At 38.2% G+C, this 17,375-nt stretch overlaps 1 long non-coding RNA gene across 1 annotated transcript in view; it reads left to right on the top strand.

Annotated features, from left to right (window-relative positions):
• The window catches only part of LOC141002738 (uncharacterized), a 104,797-nt gene that overhangs the window by 26,866 nt on the left and 60,556 nt on the right, over positions 1 to 17,375 (top strand). The gene's annotated exons all lie outside the window — the stretch shown is intronic.

Raw genomic sequence — 17,375 nt, 5'->3', positions numbered from 1 at the left:
GATAATGAATGCGTCGACCAAACTCCTGAAAAGGGAATATCTCTGTGTAATCATGTTCACTTGACGGTGCGGCACTGTGACTCGCAGAATCCTGAGTGGCAACGTTTTCATCCGTAAAAGGCTCTCGTCTGCGAGTCAGACATTAAAGTTTTCCTTCAGTGCCCCTATTACAGTTCGTCAAATTACTTTGCCCCCCTCTGCGTCTGCTACTAAAGCAAAGGCAAACAGGGACAGTCTGTATGCATGGATGGCGGAGAGATTAAAGTGAAAGTTACTTCTTGTGTAGAATAAGTTATAAGAAATGACCCTTTGCTCTGTTCATTGTAATGTCTATACTATGTATAGTCCAGAGAAATCATGTAATACCCAACAAAGACAGTTTCTGCATGGTTGCTAAGTTGTACTGACCTTTATTTATAGTGCAATGTCTCCATAAAGGGTTTTGTGGTGCTCACAATTCATTAGAGAGATTGCATAACACACTGCACATGATAATACATTTTGTCAACACAAAATGATTTATGAGGTGAGAATATTCATACTAGATATTCTCACTCTAGTTACAGAAGTTGCACACACTTAAAGGAGACATATTATGCTTTTTCTTTTCCTTTACTTCATAAGTTCTTGTGCATGTAAAAGGTCTCGAAAGTTGAAAATCCCAAGGGAAGCTCCTTTCTCCAACAGAAAAAAGTGCTCCTGAAGTGCCTGAAATGCCTCAGCGGTAGTCCCGCCCTTTAAACGTTTGACATCACACTACATCACCATGTCAAACATTTGCATAATTTATGCCTTGTGGCTAGTTTGGCACTTAAGTATTAAAGGTGCAATATATTAGATTTTTTGTTGTTGAAAACATTAAAAAATCATCAATTATCATTGATTGATATCATTGTGTTGCAGAGATATTTACTGAAGTTAGCATGCTAACCAGCTAGCCCCATTTTATCCCGGTCCAAAGCTCCTGTGTTAGTGGAAGGAGCGCTACCTCAGATCATTTATCCCCACAGCTATCAGACTGTTTAACTCAAGCACTACCTGAACAATCACTTTCCACTCTCTTGTTTGCTTTTCGTAAATATCTTATTGTTTTTTTGTAAATATCTAGTGTTTTTCTATTTATTTTCTATTTTACTTGCATGCATATTTTCTGATTCTTTTTCCTGTACTGTTGCATCTCGAGCTGTTGTAACAAGTGAATTTTCCCGTTGTGGGATAAATAAAGCCAATCTTAGTCTTACTGCGCATCTTACTTTTGAATTTCACAGGTAGCCAATTCTTACATATTGCACCTTTAATTTTGCACCGCTGCTCTGTTGTTGTTAGCAGTGCTGTCCTCAGGCATGTGTGAACTGACCAATCTGAGAGCGTCTCAGACAGAGGGGGAATATAATGCTGCAGGATGAGAAAACTAAAGTGTTTTTGAGCATTAAAGCATGTAAAATGATTCTTATAGTAACCCAAACTACAGATATGAACCTGAAAATGATAAAACATGTCTCTTTTAAATGCAGATTTCTTGACATATATGTTATCTCTGCTGCTAATATATGTATTCCTGTGCCATAACTTAATTAGCTCTTTTTCAACCTCTCCCTCAGGTCCTGAATATTTTTCCTCTAACCATTTGGCTATTGTCATTTCACAAACACAGCATGATCCAAATTTTAATTTTAAGTTATCAACAGATGCTCCACCTGCTGTCCTCATCCACCCTGTGTGACTTTCTGCTTTTTATCACTATGTGCAAGTTTATTATTTAATTTTCCAAAGAAATGAAAAGGCCCCAGTGAATTCTGACCTGTCTTTTTACCATGCAGACTGAAACTGGCCCGTTCTGATACTCTCGGTGACGTGTTTGGCAAAAGTGAATTCTAATTTCCTGCCAGACATGACCTCAGGCTATTGTTGTTTTTGTTCTCAAATGAAAAAAAAAAAAATCACCCCTTCTGTATCTTAAAAATATAGGCTTCAGGCAATTGTTGCACTTATGATTTAAATGCTATAAAATAAAGCAAAGCTCTCCTAATAAAAGAATGAGGGATCATTTTGGTAAAACAGCGGTTTGGAAGAGGGCATAACACCCGATGGTTGAAGCCATTATGCTAACCCTACCGAAATTAATTAATAAATAATCAACGAAATGTGGCCGCTGTCATCCCGCTGAGAAACTGTGAATGGGCTGAGGAAACTGTGACAGAAGTGTGAAACAGAGCCAGCCATTGAACACACTGAGCAGGTTGGAGATGAAACAACCACAAAGTGAGGTGACTGAACAGGTGTAGCAGTTAACGGGCTCCGTGCTGCCGTGCTACTTCTATTCAAGTATGACTTTTGGGTACTTTATTGGTTATTTGATACATGTACTGATTCTTACCCTGACTTTAAGGTGAAGGTAGTAGGAGGAAAGTATGGCCTTGAAATAATATTGTGATATTTTTAGGCTTCATCTCGATATTTTGAAGACTTCCGAAATGTTAGGACTGGGCGAAAAAATCAAATAGTATGATATTTTTGACCAAATACTTCAATATAATATTGTGACAATATTGTAGGGATGTAGTGCTGCACATTGCCTTCCTGTTTGTATTTGAGAGGACCCATCAGACTACACTTTCTCACAAATGTTGCCAGGCTCACAGCTAAAATGTTTATTGAGTTTGAGGGTTGATTTAACTACCCCTTCATACAGAACAAATCGTCCTAGCCATGCCTCTGTGGTGTAAATGGGCCGGAACCAAGACTGCGCCACACAGCCAGCTTTGCCGATCATACAGCTGAATCTTAATGTCAGCTGGTGTCTGATGACATCAACACTTCCAAGTTATATCACTGGGAATCTTTACAATTTCCCTTATTACATCTCACAACATAAACCATTAAGGAAATAAGATGTAAAGTTTCTTATGCCATCTTCTCACAGGAGGTCTGGCCGTGTTTTATCTGTACATTTGTTACAGTTTTCACCCAAACTAATTTCACATTTAATTCAAATTAGTTTGGTTACTGCAAAGCGGTAGATGTGGTGTCAAAACAAATTACTCATAAAGAAAACTGCCACCTTGGTGCATGTGGTGTTAGGCTTTTTGCACCTTTTGGTGATGTTGTTTTTTTTTTCTAACTAGCGGCACCTAGAGAACGGTGAAAAATCTTAATGCACCCTCTTGTAAGAACTGGCCTAAAAAAACAACTCATCATATGTGTCCGACTAGCTTTGTTAAAAGGTGGCAGACGGCAGGATGTGTACAGCAAGCAAGGTGCTAACAAGCTAATGTGTCAGGTAGCCATCCAGACTGTGTCCACTTATGGATGGATGTGCTCACTTCAGCAAACTTCAAAAGAGAAAAAAGAAACTGCACGAATACTAATGTTTGGCTTGGTCGAAGCATTTAAGTTCACCTTGGACTGTGGGGCAGGGCTGGCTTTGTTTGATATTGTTTTGTGTCAAAAATTGCATCAAGATTCATCTTTTGTGGATACCATGTGAATATCTTTCAAAAGCTTTTTTAAATATATTTACTAAGTGTTCAGTTTATCATTCAGTGTCCATTCTTGCTTCCAAGGACAACCATGGAAGACATAATCATTTAATCAATGATGTCAGGCAGCAAGAAGAATAAAGAAAAACACATGATTTTGTAAAAAAAGCCATATTTGCAGCTTAAAATTTTGATTAGTAAATTTGAATGTCACATACAGGGCTTCAGACTGATATTTTACACTGGGTTGAAGTGGTGCGCCAAACTTTTTCCATTCATAGGCACCAAATAATACAGTTTAATTTAATTTCTTAACACTTACATAAGTGATTGTAAATGTTTTGATAAATGCTGTTCTTCATTTAAATCACAGCACATGCAACAGGAAATTGTGATAACTGCAACATATGATGAAATGTTTAGTCCATTTGACAGATTTTTGGTGGCACCTTTTACAGTCAGTCTGCAACTACCAAATATTTTCGTTGTCGATTAATCTGTTGATACATTTCTTGATTGATTGTTTAGTTGTTTAGTGATCTATAGAATAGCAGGAAATGGTGAAAATGTTAATAATTGTTCCCAAAGCCCAAAGTGACATCCTCAAATGTCTTGTTTTGTCCACAACCCAAAGATTTTCAGTATAGAGGAGTAAAGAAACAAGAAAATATTCACATTTAAGTCACTCAAACCGATTAATCAATCAGTGAAAAAGAGTTGGCGATGAATTTAATAGTTGACAACTAATCGATTAATCATTGCAGCACAACAATCAGTTAAAAATATCCCACACTGTATGAAATGTCACTCTACTGTGAACATTTTATTTGCAGTCTGCAAAACACACAACTGCGGCATAAAAAATGCACCATCAAGCACACAAAAGATTCAATCTGTTTCTGTTCCTTAATTTTGTGTCTATGGAAAGCCAGCTGTCATTTAAATGCTGCACATTCAAACGCTGCACATGACGGTACATATGAAGACAGCATTACGACTCTCTGTCACTAATGTACCGATACAGAAGCGGGCATCTGGATGAAAGCGTCCATCATGAATGAAATCTTCCATCTTATCTGTGAGGTTTTGATCATATTAGTCTCTACACCACTCTCTCTGTTGCTGACACTTCCTGTTTTGGACTAGTGTGTAACTAACGCTTAAAAATCTACTTTGCAGAGCGTTTTTGATAAAAAAAAAGAATTATTCTGCATCGTTTAGTTCAAATCACCAGAGACATTTATGTTTCTAAAATTAGCAGAGGACCAATTAAGTGCCTTGACTTGCCAGGAACATCTTTTGAGATGATAACCTTTAACAAGAAGTGTCATCCTTTTGTTTGGGTTTCAACATCAGCTACCAGCTCCTGTGGCCTATTAGCACTTCCCTCTGTAGCAGAGCGCTCTTAAGATTTAAAGATGTTCTCTCGGCTCCAAACAGCCTCAGATTTTTGAGGAAAATTAGATGTAGGAGAGCAGAAAAGGGAGGGTTGAACATATCCGCAGATACACATGCTGAGCAGCCTTTTGTTGCAGCACGTCAGTCTGTGAGCGGCCCTCCTGCCAGACCTATTTGCCCCAAAAGCGAGCTGTAAACCTGTCATCTCCAATCAGCTGGCCTGGTTGAGATCTCAGCCCAAATTACAATCACAAGCTGACGGCCCCCTTGCATTGTTCCTCTGCCGCCTAGCATTAGCCCAGGGGGCTAATGTAGTTTATCGATGCGTGTGCGCTAATAAGCCACGCTAGCTGACAGTTTCCTCTTTTCTTCAGTGCGACCAAAAAAATGCAAAGACGATGCTTGTTTGACGGACAGGAATCTCTCCACTGATTCACAAGATAATTATACAGACACAGCAGACACTGAACTGTCTTCCCCGTTTCTATATAAATAGAAATGCTTCATTTATTCAGTTGCATCATTCACTGAAATGTTCCACACAATTTAAGACTATCAGTCAGTAAATCTGCCACTCTGCAGCACACCCACACTTAAAAACTGAGCACACATAACTGCCTGCATAATACGACCAATTTAAGCAGGTAATTAAATACTTTCCCCTTGACTGAAAGGATTAAATAATAGCATCCCATTACCTTTAATAACTTAGACTAAGTTCTCTTTTTAATCTATCAAATAATGAATCAATGGTTTTAATTAGACATGTCAGACACTAACATGACAAAACATCCCATCCAGGCAGGCGATTTAAGGGAAAATTTTAAATGTATTTTTCTGCTCTGATTATTTTTCCCTCTGAGATGTCACACTGCATCTACACACAAACAGGCGACAAGCAGGCCCTAAAATATCATATGTACTATGAGAATCACAACATTTGGCTGTGACATCATTCATAATTATTCATAAAGTATTTACCTTTATGCAGCTCCTAACAGTTGACCACCACTTCAGCTGCTGACAAAAGATTACCAAAATGGAATTGAAATATTATATCCCCCTAACACCAAGACAAGATGAAATACTGGCAAGTCATTGGCCAAGACATGGAGTCATGTGGGCGATGCATCACAACTGTTGACGTCACCTTTGGCGTGTAACCCCGAATATATTCCCCAGTTTGGACAGGCGCTGCCGACGGTCTAGCTTTTTCTTCATGCTTTAACCTGTGCGTGGGTCAGTGTTCGTCTCTACATTGGCACAAGGCGTGATGGGTGCCCCAGATTAGGATGCCCCTAAGGGTCTAGCAGGGGGGGGTTGGAGGTGGCAAACAATTGAAATGGGTGCCTGGATATTCTGAGCGACACGTCAGCGAAGCCGTCAAACATGGTAGCTCGATGCTACTGTCATCTTGTTGCTAATATCGGCGTCTGTGTATGACGCGTAAACATTACCATTACCTTAACGTCGCCCATTACCCAGTTCAGTTACTCCCTACATTTTATTGATAAACCCAGTGAAAACAACAGTCATGCTTACTCAATCTGGTAACTTTTCCTTGCTACATAGACATGACCATAAAGCTGTGATTTCTATACGACTGTGTTGCTTCAAGCCAACAGAATGAGTACTAATCAACTCTGAAATTAAGTGATTCAGTTTCTGCCTAAGGAGGACTCCCTGACATTCTCCAGCATGTTTTGTTGATTGACCGATAACACATTTGCAATTACATTCCAGGTCAATAACAACAATCGCAAAAAACCTTGTTCTTATCTTATTGTGCTGCTTTTATGTTTGTTTTATTAATTTCCCGCCATTCTGATAGCGCTCGCTCCTGTCGATGTCTGTAAGACACAGATATGTCTTGTGTTGTTACCGTCGGGATCCTGACTCTGCATGCAAAATAGTGTGTTGTTTGTTTGGGGTGGGTGTGTGTTTGTGTGTGTGTGTGTGTGTGTGTGTGAGTCTGTCCAAAAAAGGTATCTCCAAAGTGCAACCATGAAATAACAGTTTTACCAACATATAATCCATGACCTTAATACTGTGAGCTTCCACAGTTTACTGCAGGTGCAGCTAAAATTGGACATTGCAGCTCAGTGTTCATTCCCTTACAGACGAACATAACATGTTCTCTTTGTAAAATGTGTTGTTTATTCACTAACACCCCCCAAACCCCCTTTCCAAATTTACCTTATCATTGCTGTTGCTGGAGATAAATAACTCCATTTGTCATTGCGTGCAGTAATGATAAGTGTATATTATTCTATTATTAGTTAAGGTTGGCTGAAGCAAAATCAATTGTAATTTCATTTCATTATAGTTTAATGATCTCCATAGTAACCGGGCCAGGTGGGGTCCAGTAAAAATCACTCATTTATATTTTAATGGCTACATTTTTTGGAGGGCTGCTCCAAATGCTGGTTGTGGTCAACTTAGGTGGTATATTACGCAGGATTTTCCTACAAACTATGTATAGAATCAAACAAAAGTAGTTCCTCTCAATCATCTCTTGAGTCATGAGTATGACACACTAGACGTGTGTGGCGGTGTGCCCTCCTTCTGTATTTTATCATCATTTTGCTGTGTTTCTGGGCGTCAGCGATTCTGGAGATGGATACTTGACAAATAGGTGTTGGTATTTGACAGTCCGGGAATGAGACTTGACAATTAATAACTAGCTTACTGCACCTGGTGGTTTACAAATGGCAACTGACAAGTCCTGCATGGTATGCGTTAAAGCTAATTTAGTAGATTGTTTTAAATGTAATATTTAAAGATCCTGTTTCCCAACTCATTAAAAACTAATGATTGTAGGTTGGGTCGGCCATCTGAAAGTGTCAGTATATGACGAGTTGGGGAAACCCAAAGCATCAGTATTTGATGAATTGGGAATGAGATTCAAAACTATTTTACCAACAAGATTTTTAAGATTAAATGGATAAATGGTTTAGTTCAGGCGGTATTTAATGCAGTGTTGTTATGAGAACAACAGGGAGTTAAGTGGGAATCAGCTTGCATAACGAGGAGTCTGAGGTCCTATAAAAGTGGTGGGTCTCTAATACATTACCAAAAAAAACAAATACAAATACAGAATTTTTTATTAATGTAAAGAGTACTTTTAATGATACAGATGTAAACAGTTAGAAAGAACTACATAACATATTCTCATGAATGACCGTGACAATAACTGTATATTCCAGTAGAAGGAAGAAGCCACCACATGTCAGCCAATATCATCTTAACGAAATATGTTGAATAGGAAATAGTCATATGGACCAGCTACCATGCCGCCGAAAAAAAGATAGCTGCTGGTAATGGCCCCTAACGTTAATTTTAGAGACCCCCAGAAAGCTCACAGTATGACTTGAACCCTAAAGAACAATATAATGTAGGGAGATCCAGAAATAATTATTCACATGTGTAAGATGAATAAAGCCCTAAACAAAGATGTCTAAAGACAAGACCATAATATATTTAATAAACCTTAGAAACAGAATAAAGAGTGCATAAAGCATTAGCATATTCTGTATATATAAGTACATTGATCTTTTAGGAAAAAAATGAATATCCCAAAGCAATGTTGCATAAGGATCACAAGGTCAAAAAATGGTTTGGGCTGAAGTGATCCGTCTAAGAAAAGTAGGTCACTTTGTGTTTTATACGTTATCCCTGAAACGTTGTACGGCCAAGAGTCTGTCAAAACAGACTAATGGAGAAAACCTGACCCCACATGTGCAACTCACTTAGTCAATAGGTGTTGTGTAAGCATGATTCATTAATAACAACCTCTTCAATAAACTACTGGCAGCAGTTTTGTAATGAATTAATATGCAAACACAGAAAGTGGCTTCTCTTTCCACACATTTGTGCCCTTGCTCAAAGGTTTTTTTTGCATTGTTTTGTTTGGCACTGCTAATACCAGAGCTTGAATAAATAGCCCCTCGGCAGTCTCTCTAAGAAACAAATAGTGAATAGAGAATATTGAGAGAAAAATACATATGAATTGTTGCTTTACTAAAAAGGCATAACCATATCTAACAAACACTGTTCCCAAAACATGACCATTGCAGCGTTCCAACGACAGGCATAACGGACCTTTGTCCTACAGTCACAGTGTGGTTGGGTTAGGGAAAGAAAACTACTTGGTTAGGTTTCGGCAGTGAAACAACTTGGTCAGGTTTAGGGAAACAATTGCAGTTTGGTTTAAAACAACTGTGTTACTAATGTAACTTTGGTTACGTACGTAACATAAAGGTGTTATACGTAAGAAATGACAAGAATTCAAAGTTTCAAAACTATAGGGGGCGCCATAACTGCTCACTCTTGCTCGTTATAGGCCTACTCTTTGCTTTAGCCATCTTTGGCTGTGTTTTCAGCAAAATGTGGTTGGCGCAGGAATAATATCACAAAAGACCTCCGTAAATATCCCCGGGTGATACTAGCCCCGTGCAAACAGGACTTGAGTTTGACTTTGACTCAGGCCCTTATGACCTCACTAAATACGATCACTGTCTCACATTTCTTGACTTTGGTGTCAGTGACAATGATTCATATTTTCCTGATGCTGTAAGTAAAAAGCAGGCTTTTATACATCTGTACTTTGCTTGAACTGGCATCAGATCACAGTTACACCCAGAAACAACCTTTATATGTTACTGCTTCTTATTCCTATAGTCCTTAATGTGAGTTACATGGCCCCTACTTCAGTAGCCTCTCAGGTCCAAGCTATTATCTTTCCAAAAAGGGTTAATACACTATCCGCCTGAACCTTGACCTTCTCAGAAAGGAGGAAATGTGCCGTAATAATCATGGTGAGATATTGCCAGGTATTCTTCTGAAAGCCAGTGTGAAGGCTTAAGTACAAAGAAGGGCAGAGAGGCCACCTCTATCGGAAATGTATGATTTTCTCCTGGACAAAGGATTATTCTTGTTTAACTTCAGCTTTCTATAGAGTGGCTGAGTACTCGTAGCTGAATAACAAACAACATGGATCCAATACCTAATCCGTATATATATATATATATAAATATATATATATATATATATATATATATATATATATATATATATATATATATATATATATAATATATATATATAAGTTTTAAAGTCTAGTTCTTTTATCTGATGTGATATGGCTTTACAATTAAGTGGGGCAATTCACTCAACAGGCAAGGTCTTGTTCAGTGGCTTACAAATGATCCTCAGGCAGTGGATCTAATTTCATTCGCGATTGAAGCATCTTTTTCATTAGTGCCCTTTCAAAGATGAATCGGCAAAATCAAATGTTGAGTTTACAAATAATAGATAATATCAGCATAGAGAACAAAGACAAACACATTGCGTCATTGTTAAGGCCAAATTAAAATTATTTTCCCCAAGAGGAACATCCTTCTTAACTCAAGTGCCCACAGCACTTTCCACTCACATTCCACCTCTACAGGACTTGTGCCTATTAAATCCTGGATCAAAACATATAGGGTATGGTTGAGTATCCTTTCTTGGGAGGCTGTCAGACAGAGCTCTTTTGCAAATGTTTCCAGTGACCATGTCTTTCATGTGGTTAAGGCCATCTGCACATTTTTTATTTCCTCAGTGAAAAGGTTTTGAAGGCTTTTTGCATGTGATAGCAATAAAAGTGGGCTCAAAGGGAAAGTGTATACGGTGAATAAAAACCCTTGGCCCAATTGGTAGCAAACTGCACCTGTCTGTACCTTGCTTTGACATAGCAATTCCATTTCATCCACATGGATTTTGATTGTTTTTAACTTTGACTGGCAAAAGCTCTTTGCTAAAAAGAAAGAGGGAGGAGAGGTAACAGATTAGTCACTGTCAGAGCTTAGCGAATCAGTGTATATTTCCACCCTAGGTGTCAGAATAGAGGTCGATCACTGGTGTGACCAAATGCTTCTTCACATTTGCACACTCCAATTTTTTTTCGCATATAGGGCGAAATGCTGAGGCCAGCTGTGGTAAATGAGAGTGAACTGCAACACTGTCAGGATGAGGTGGACAAACACAGTGAAGTTCGGCAAAAAAAAATGTATTGGACTTTGATTGGGTTTATTTTAGCTGATTCAAATTTATTACAATATCCAACCCTGCCATCTGCTTGAGACACCTCAAATCTTTGCTTTTCATATTATGACAAGAAAAATTGTGTTGTGAAACCTGAAGATCATCAGACAGCAGTATCTTGAATGACATTTGGTAAATTTAAAAAGACATCTGATGTCATTTTTAAAGAAAACAGATTTATCTTTACACCAGCAAGATGTAAGTATATACATGGATAATGCAAGTTTTTTGGGATGCTATATGTGTTAGCATAAGCCTTCTTCTTACATTAGCCAGCCAGCTAAGTGACACTGACTTTTTGTTTTGAACAGACCATCATGAGGACTAGGTATGGAACGAATTTCTTGTCACGATCATCCTGTCTAAAATAATTGTGATTCACGATATTATCCAGATAATTATCAAAATATGCTTAAAACTCTGGTTTTAAGTCACAACTTTACCTTACATTTAGTTAAGAAACAGATATTTTTATATCGTCAAAGATAGGACATATTTTTAAAACATTCTTTTCGTGAAAAACAAACCTGAACAGAGCTACATGGTTGTCGTGGAGATGCATGTCTAATCTCTATTATTTCCATGGACTAGCTTGTGTCTGTGTAGCACATGAGTGTACAAAAAAGACAAAAATGAGGACTCTCAGGTCTATTATTTTCAACATGCTCCCATTAGCACAGACTAAAAAAAAACAAAATATCTTTATGCAGACGACACACAGATTTATTTTACGATATCACCAGGTGACTATGGTTGTATACAAGCACTGACTATGTGCACTAAACAAATCAATGATTGGATGTGCTGCAATTTCCTCCAGTTAAACAAAGATAAAACAGAAATAATTGACTTTGGAAAAGGGCGTAGCAATTAATTGAAATACCACCAAAATCGCAATGTGGCTATGTGCAATATCCAAAAAACAAACGCGATTAATAATGTTTTATGGTGCTACAGAGATGCCGTGGGGAACAGGCTTCTTTGCTACAGACCCCAGCAAAAATCGCATCATCATTTTAAATATTTTTTCAGTGAAAATTAAAATGCAAAAATTACCATATCCACTAAAATCGTGATTCATATTGCAATTGCAATATAATGTTTCTTGGTAAGTAGCTTTTATTTATGAGAGCAGTCTGTGGTCAGAGCTAGCTCGTCTTGTCTGGCTAGCTGGACTTTCAGCTCATCCTTCTTTCTTCCTCTAGCAGCAACATGATCTTTGGGTTAGATCCATCAGACATGGCAGTTGGTGTTTGTTTCTTAATGGTGCTAGAGCTTAGTGCTACTACTACTTCTAAACTTCATCACAAAACTTACATTTGACTTTGTTGCTTCTCTAGAGGAAATGTTTGCACACCAAGATCTGTTCATTTAGACTGACATGCATAACTGGTGCAAAAAATATTCTTGGTGGTTAATCGGTAACATCCCTAATTTTGATGAATTGTTCAGCCCTAATTGCCTTGTGTTTCTTGTATATGCCTGTCTTATCTGCAGACAATGAAACTTTAACATTGAAAAATGTTATTTTAAAGGTGTTTTTTTTTTTTTTAATTACTCCAGCAGATTGAACTTCGAGTCAGGTTGAAGTTAGGTTGAGCTATGCAGGATGTATGTGATGTCAGATTAGATTACGTGGAGGAAAACATTTTTTCGGTTGAAATAACTATGTTACTTCTGTAACTTTGCATGACATTAGTAAGTTAAAAGAGCTCACTGCTGATTTCTGGTTTCACACTGGACATGAACTGCAGTCTACTGAATCAAAGTCCTGTGCTTGTTTAACCCTGCTGTCCATCCCTGACCCCGTCCCTATACAAACTTTTAAACTACTTCTCGTCCCTTCGTCCTTTGCAGCCGTTAGAATTACTACTGCCACTAGGGGTCACCTACTTAATAAGCTGCTTTCATAGTCAACCTATATGGTCGATTTTTCCGATGAGGATGCCAATCCTAGCAGATGCAGCAAAGTAACATTAGAGTGAGGCATATGTTAACCCAGTCCAGTTTGTACATGGCCACAGAGACTTGAGAGGCAACATATGTGAAAAAACATCTGTGTGTGGGTGAATGATGGGTGTGAGGTTGCTATACGCTGATTATTTATTTATAAGTTTACTCAAATCATTAAGAACACTATTTATCGTGGCAAAAAGCAGACACTGCGGGATGAATCAAATAATTTTTACACAGAGCTATCCCCATCTACACACACACACACACACACACACACACACATGCACACAAATCATTAAAGGGCATGCTGAATTAAAGCATCTCATGTTGTAACGTTATTTAGTGAATATTTCTAAGTGAGATTTAGTTAGACTATATATATTTATATACCTATATGGCCGGTATATCACCAGGAAACATGTCTTAGTGTTTGCTTGCATCGGGTTGATGCTGCTTTCATTTTTTTTCCTTTCGAATGATACATTGGGGGAAAAAAATGCTGCTTTTGGCGATAAAAAGTACTCAGAAGTAAGTGACAGCCTCTGCCCTTTTCAGTATCCGTTTTAAAGCTGGGTTGTCAGCTCCAAATAAATGTTTGAAAAATGTTTGCTTCAAAATCCATGTCACATCATGTTTGCCAGTACAACTGGTCTGTGATGCTTTATATAAAAGGAGACTGAAGGAAAGAAGGAAGCCAAAAAGCGAGGCTTTCTCTGGATGCAGTATTTCCGGGCAACTGATAAGAGGACAGTTTGTCTTTAAATATTCAATTTAGTCAAACATTTTGTGTGTATGAACCCAAGCGTGAGTGTTTAATTTTGGTAATGCGGTTATCGTGGAATAGCTATATTAAGCATGGTTTCCTTTTATTAAAAAATAGTATCGAACTAAATCACATGTGGCCATTTCATGCAGCTGTAACACTGAAAAGAAAAGGGAAAAACATGAAGGGAAACCAGCTGCAAAGCTTTTAGTTCAATTAAAGCAGGACACTGTGTGAGCGTTCGCTGTTTTATCTGACTAAAACCAACGTGTCAGCAGCAGTCCAGACTTTTGTCTAGCTGTGGACATGATGCGGAGCAACACATCCAGTCATTGTGTGTCTCAGTGTGACAGCTGAGCTCTGACGGTCACAGTTTTAGACGGCAAAGAAAACAAAAAGAGCAGCGAATGACGATTAAGGAACAGCTTGACGACAAATAAGAAAAGTTTATTCTGCTCAGAGTGACAGCTGCACTACTTTAAATATAATTTGTCAGGAGAATGGATGATAACTTAAATGGTGGAGGGAGGAGAACATGGCAGAGGGACAGTGTTATGGAAAAAATTACTTTAGTATTACTTAAATTTGAATAAATCAAACTCCATTAATGCAGTTGTGACATAAGCCATACGAGGACATGTTAGTACTTGCTTCAGAACAGGATGTTGTCTGTGAGAAATACATAAAACTAGTTCAGTAGCTTCTCATCATTCAGTCCAGGTAGCTGACCTTGGATACCTGGACTGCTTGTGTGATGAAAAACATGTATATAAAATATATATAAACCTTTGATTTGCTACTGAATCCTTTTGCGAAGGATGTGTGTACATCACATGTATATGCTTCTGAGAATAAAAATCTTCTGCGCAGCTGCTGTTGAAGGTTAATTTCTCACCGTGTTGTCGGGTTAAGAAATTGCTGCAACAGACAGAAGTTTTGATGTGGCCCTGCACAGTAGGCAGCTTATCTCATTTATTTTTATTTTTTTCAAGCAGTACTCTACCTGAGTTGAGTCATTATTGGATCAGTGTTTCCCACACATGTATTTAACCTGTATGTTTATCTGGCGACGCATTTTTTACTTTTTTTAAAATATTCTTCAGAGAAAACAATGTCACTAAAGATCGATTAACGACCGGTCAATATGCCTTCACTCTACACCTGCTGTCTGCTGCCTGAGTCAGATACTCAGCTAGCCTGAGGAAACCCAATCTTATTGCTTCTTTAAGCAGCACATGACAGTTGTGCTGACATGATTGCACAACAGTGTTCTGATGATCAACTACGACAAACTAACACAATGTGCAACTGGACCACAGGAGTGATGGTGGCTGAAAAAAGGTCCTCTTCCATTAAAATTTAGCCACATAGTGATTTACCACATTTATAATGTCTAGTCTGCATTTCTGATTAATGTAATGTTATTTTAATTGAAAAGAAAACATGTTTCTCTTTCAAAAATAAGGGAATGAGGGATGTTGGGTGTTTATTCATTCACAAACATTTTCTTTCCTTTAAAGGTCATGTAACTGCTAAAAATAACAACAATAATAATTGTGTTATACCGCGGTACTATGAAACTGTGATAAATCATGAGATGGTTATTGTACTGTGAGATGCAAAATCTACGTTGACTGATTACTTGTCTCTTGACAAAGCCATGCGTCACTGTCCTCCTGACGTCTCTCTTTGTCAGATATTTTGGCGAAGAATTAAGGATAACACACACCAGCGCATGACATCTGTCAAAACATCAACATTTATTGTTTTCCACATAAGCCCACACAGGCGGCATCTTGATGCGTGTCAGTCCGCAACGACATGTGTGACCTTCTATACAAAGCGAAATAAAAAAAATGTCATCACATTTGCTTGCTAAAATGGCGCACCTCACATAATTTGACTTTTTCCTCTGTCTTTATGACACATTCACTCCGGGCTAAAGCCGTCATTTGAAACACATCAAAGGGTGGAGGCTGAACTTTAGTCTGATCAGAGGCTAAATTGGCCTTTTAGTAGATGATGGATAGTAGATCAAAGCTTTGGGATATTTAAGATATGCTCATTTGGAAAGGTTGCAAAGTTTTCAGATTAAAATATCTCCAAGTGAAATAGCTTTTAAAATGGATAATTGATCATTTAGTGTGAGTTTAATGTCACTGTTCATTTTAAAAGCAGAAACAAAACACACACATCATGTTTAAGCCCTAACCCTAACCCTGCCTTAAACAACAACATTACTGAATGAAAGGCCTCAGTAGACACTTTTTCTCTACGCATCAAAACTAAAGACTGACCCTGGGGGTGCACTTTTGTGATATTCAAAAGTTAATACGCGTGTTAAAGAAACTGGCATTTTGACAAACCTCCAATTTTTGAAGATGCTCAGCTGTACAAGTAGCCAATCAGACAGAAGCTACTACATGGCCGTTTAGCTGGCATTTGGCGCTTGGGAAACCCTGCTACAAGATTTGAGAGTTAAATAATGAGTCTCCAGGATCATGTTATGAAAGCAAATTTCCACCAGCTCATTAATATTTGACGGCAGTGCATTTCTACAGAGTTGGATTTAGTGCTCCTCCCTGGCCAGTTTAGGCAAATTGCTGGAGAGGAATGAAGCAACAGCAAAATAATGAGGATCGAGCTGCAGTATTAAATGGTAGTACATGACTATATCTAGAGTGTAGATTCATGAGATCTCTGTGAGATTTGTGTTACACACTTTGTAATTGCTCTCATTTTTTAAAAGGGTGTACGTCCTTTTTACTCTATAGATGTACATGCCTGATTTATAATGAAATCTCTATAGGATTGAAATGTTAATGATCCTATGTATATCAGGGAGGAGAAGTCTGGGAAAGGATAGTCAATGCTCTGAATACATAAACCTCCTCTTCACCATGAAGACCCACAAAACTTTCCTGTGCCCTTGTTTTCCACAGCGGTTCTAGTAGAAGTAACAGTGACCGCAGGAGTTGTAATGGGCAGTTCATATTACAGTGTGAGCATGTGTGTCAAAGTGAAGCATGGATTTGCTTAGACAGAGTGTATATGCCCAGTGAACCATCTTAAATGAATCTGACTGGTTGATTTTGGTTTTATGTATAACTCAGCAAATTCATCTATGCTGTAGTTTGATGTGTGCATTTACTCGTAGAGGTCTACACAGGTCCACTCAAACCCGATCCGAGACCTGATGGTACTTTACTGGAGTATTTCTGCTAATTTATATATTTCCACTCTCCATTTATCTGATAACTTTAGTTACTTGTTAAGTTGCAGATATGGATTATTCAGTGTTAATAGGCTATTACTTGTGACATGTGACCAATCAGATATTGTTGTAGGCAGGACATTAAAAATAATGCTGAATATTGGCACCATTAATCTGCCAGGCTGATAAAATGACCTGCATGAGCGAGTGCCTCTGCTCAGGAAGGGTTTAGAGAGCAAAGGTCACACTCCTCTCGGGGGGCACAAATGATAGCAAATTAGCAATGCTATAGTTAGCAGCCGTTGCAACGGAGGAGCAATCATTTTTATAGTTAACACAGGGCCAACAGACAAGGTTGTATTTATAATGCTAGATGCAACAAAACTGCAAACCTGACTCTAAATAAGTTGTGTTTGCCATCTGTCACTGTGACAGCAAGTGGACTTTTAGGCGTAAACAATGAGTGAATTAGTCATGCTGT

This window comes from Pagrus major, chromosome 9 (genome assembly GCF_040436345.1).
Source record: "Pagrus major chromosome 9, Pma_NU_1.0".
NCBI lineage: Eukaryota > Metazoa > Chordata > Actinopteri > Spariformes > Sparidae > Pagrus > Pagrus major.
This window is presented reverse-complemented; position numbering and strand designations above follow the sequence as displayed.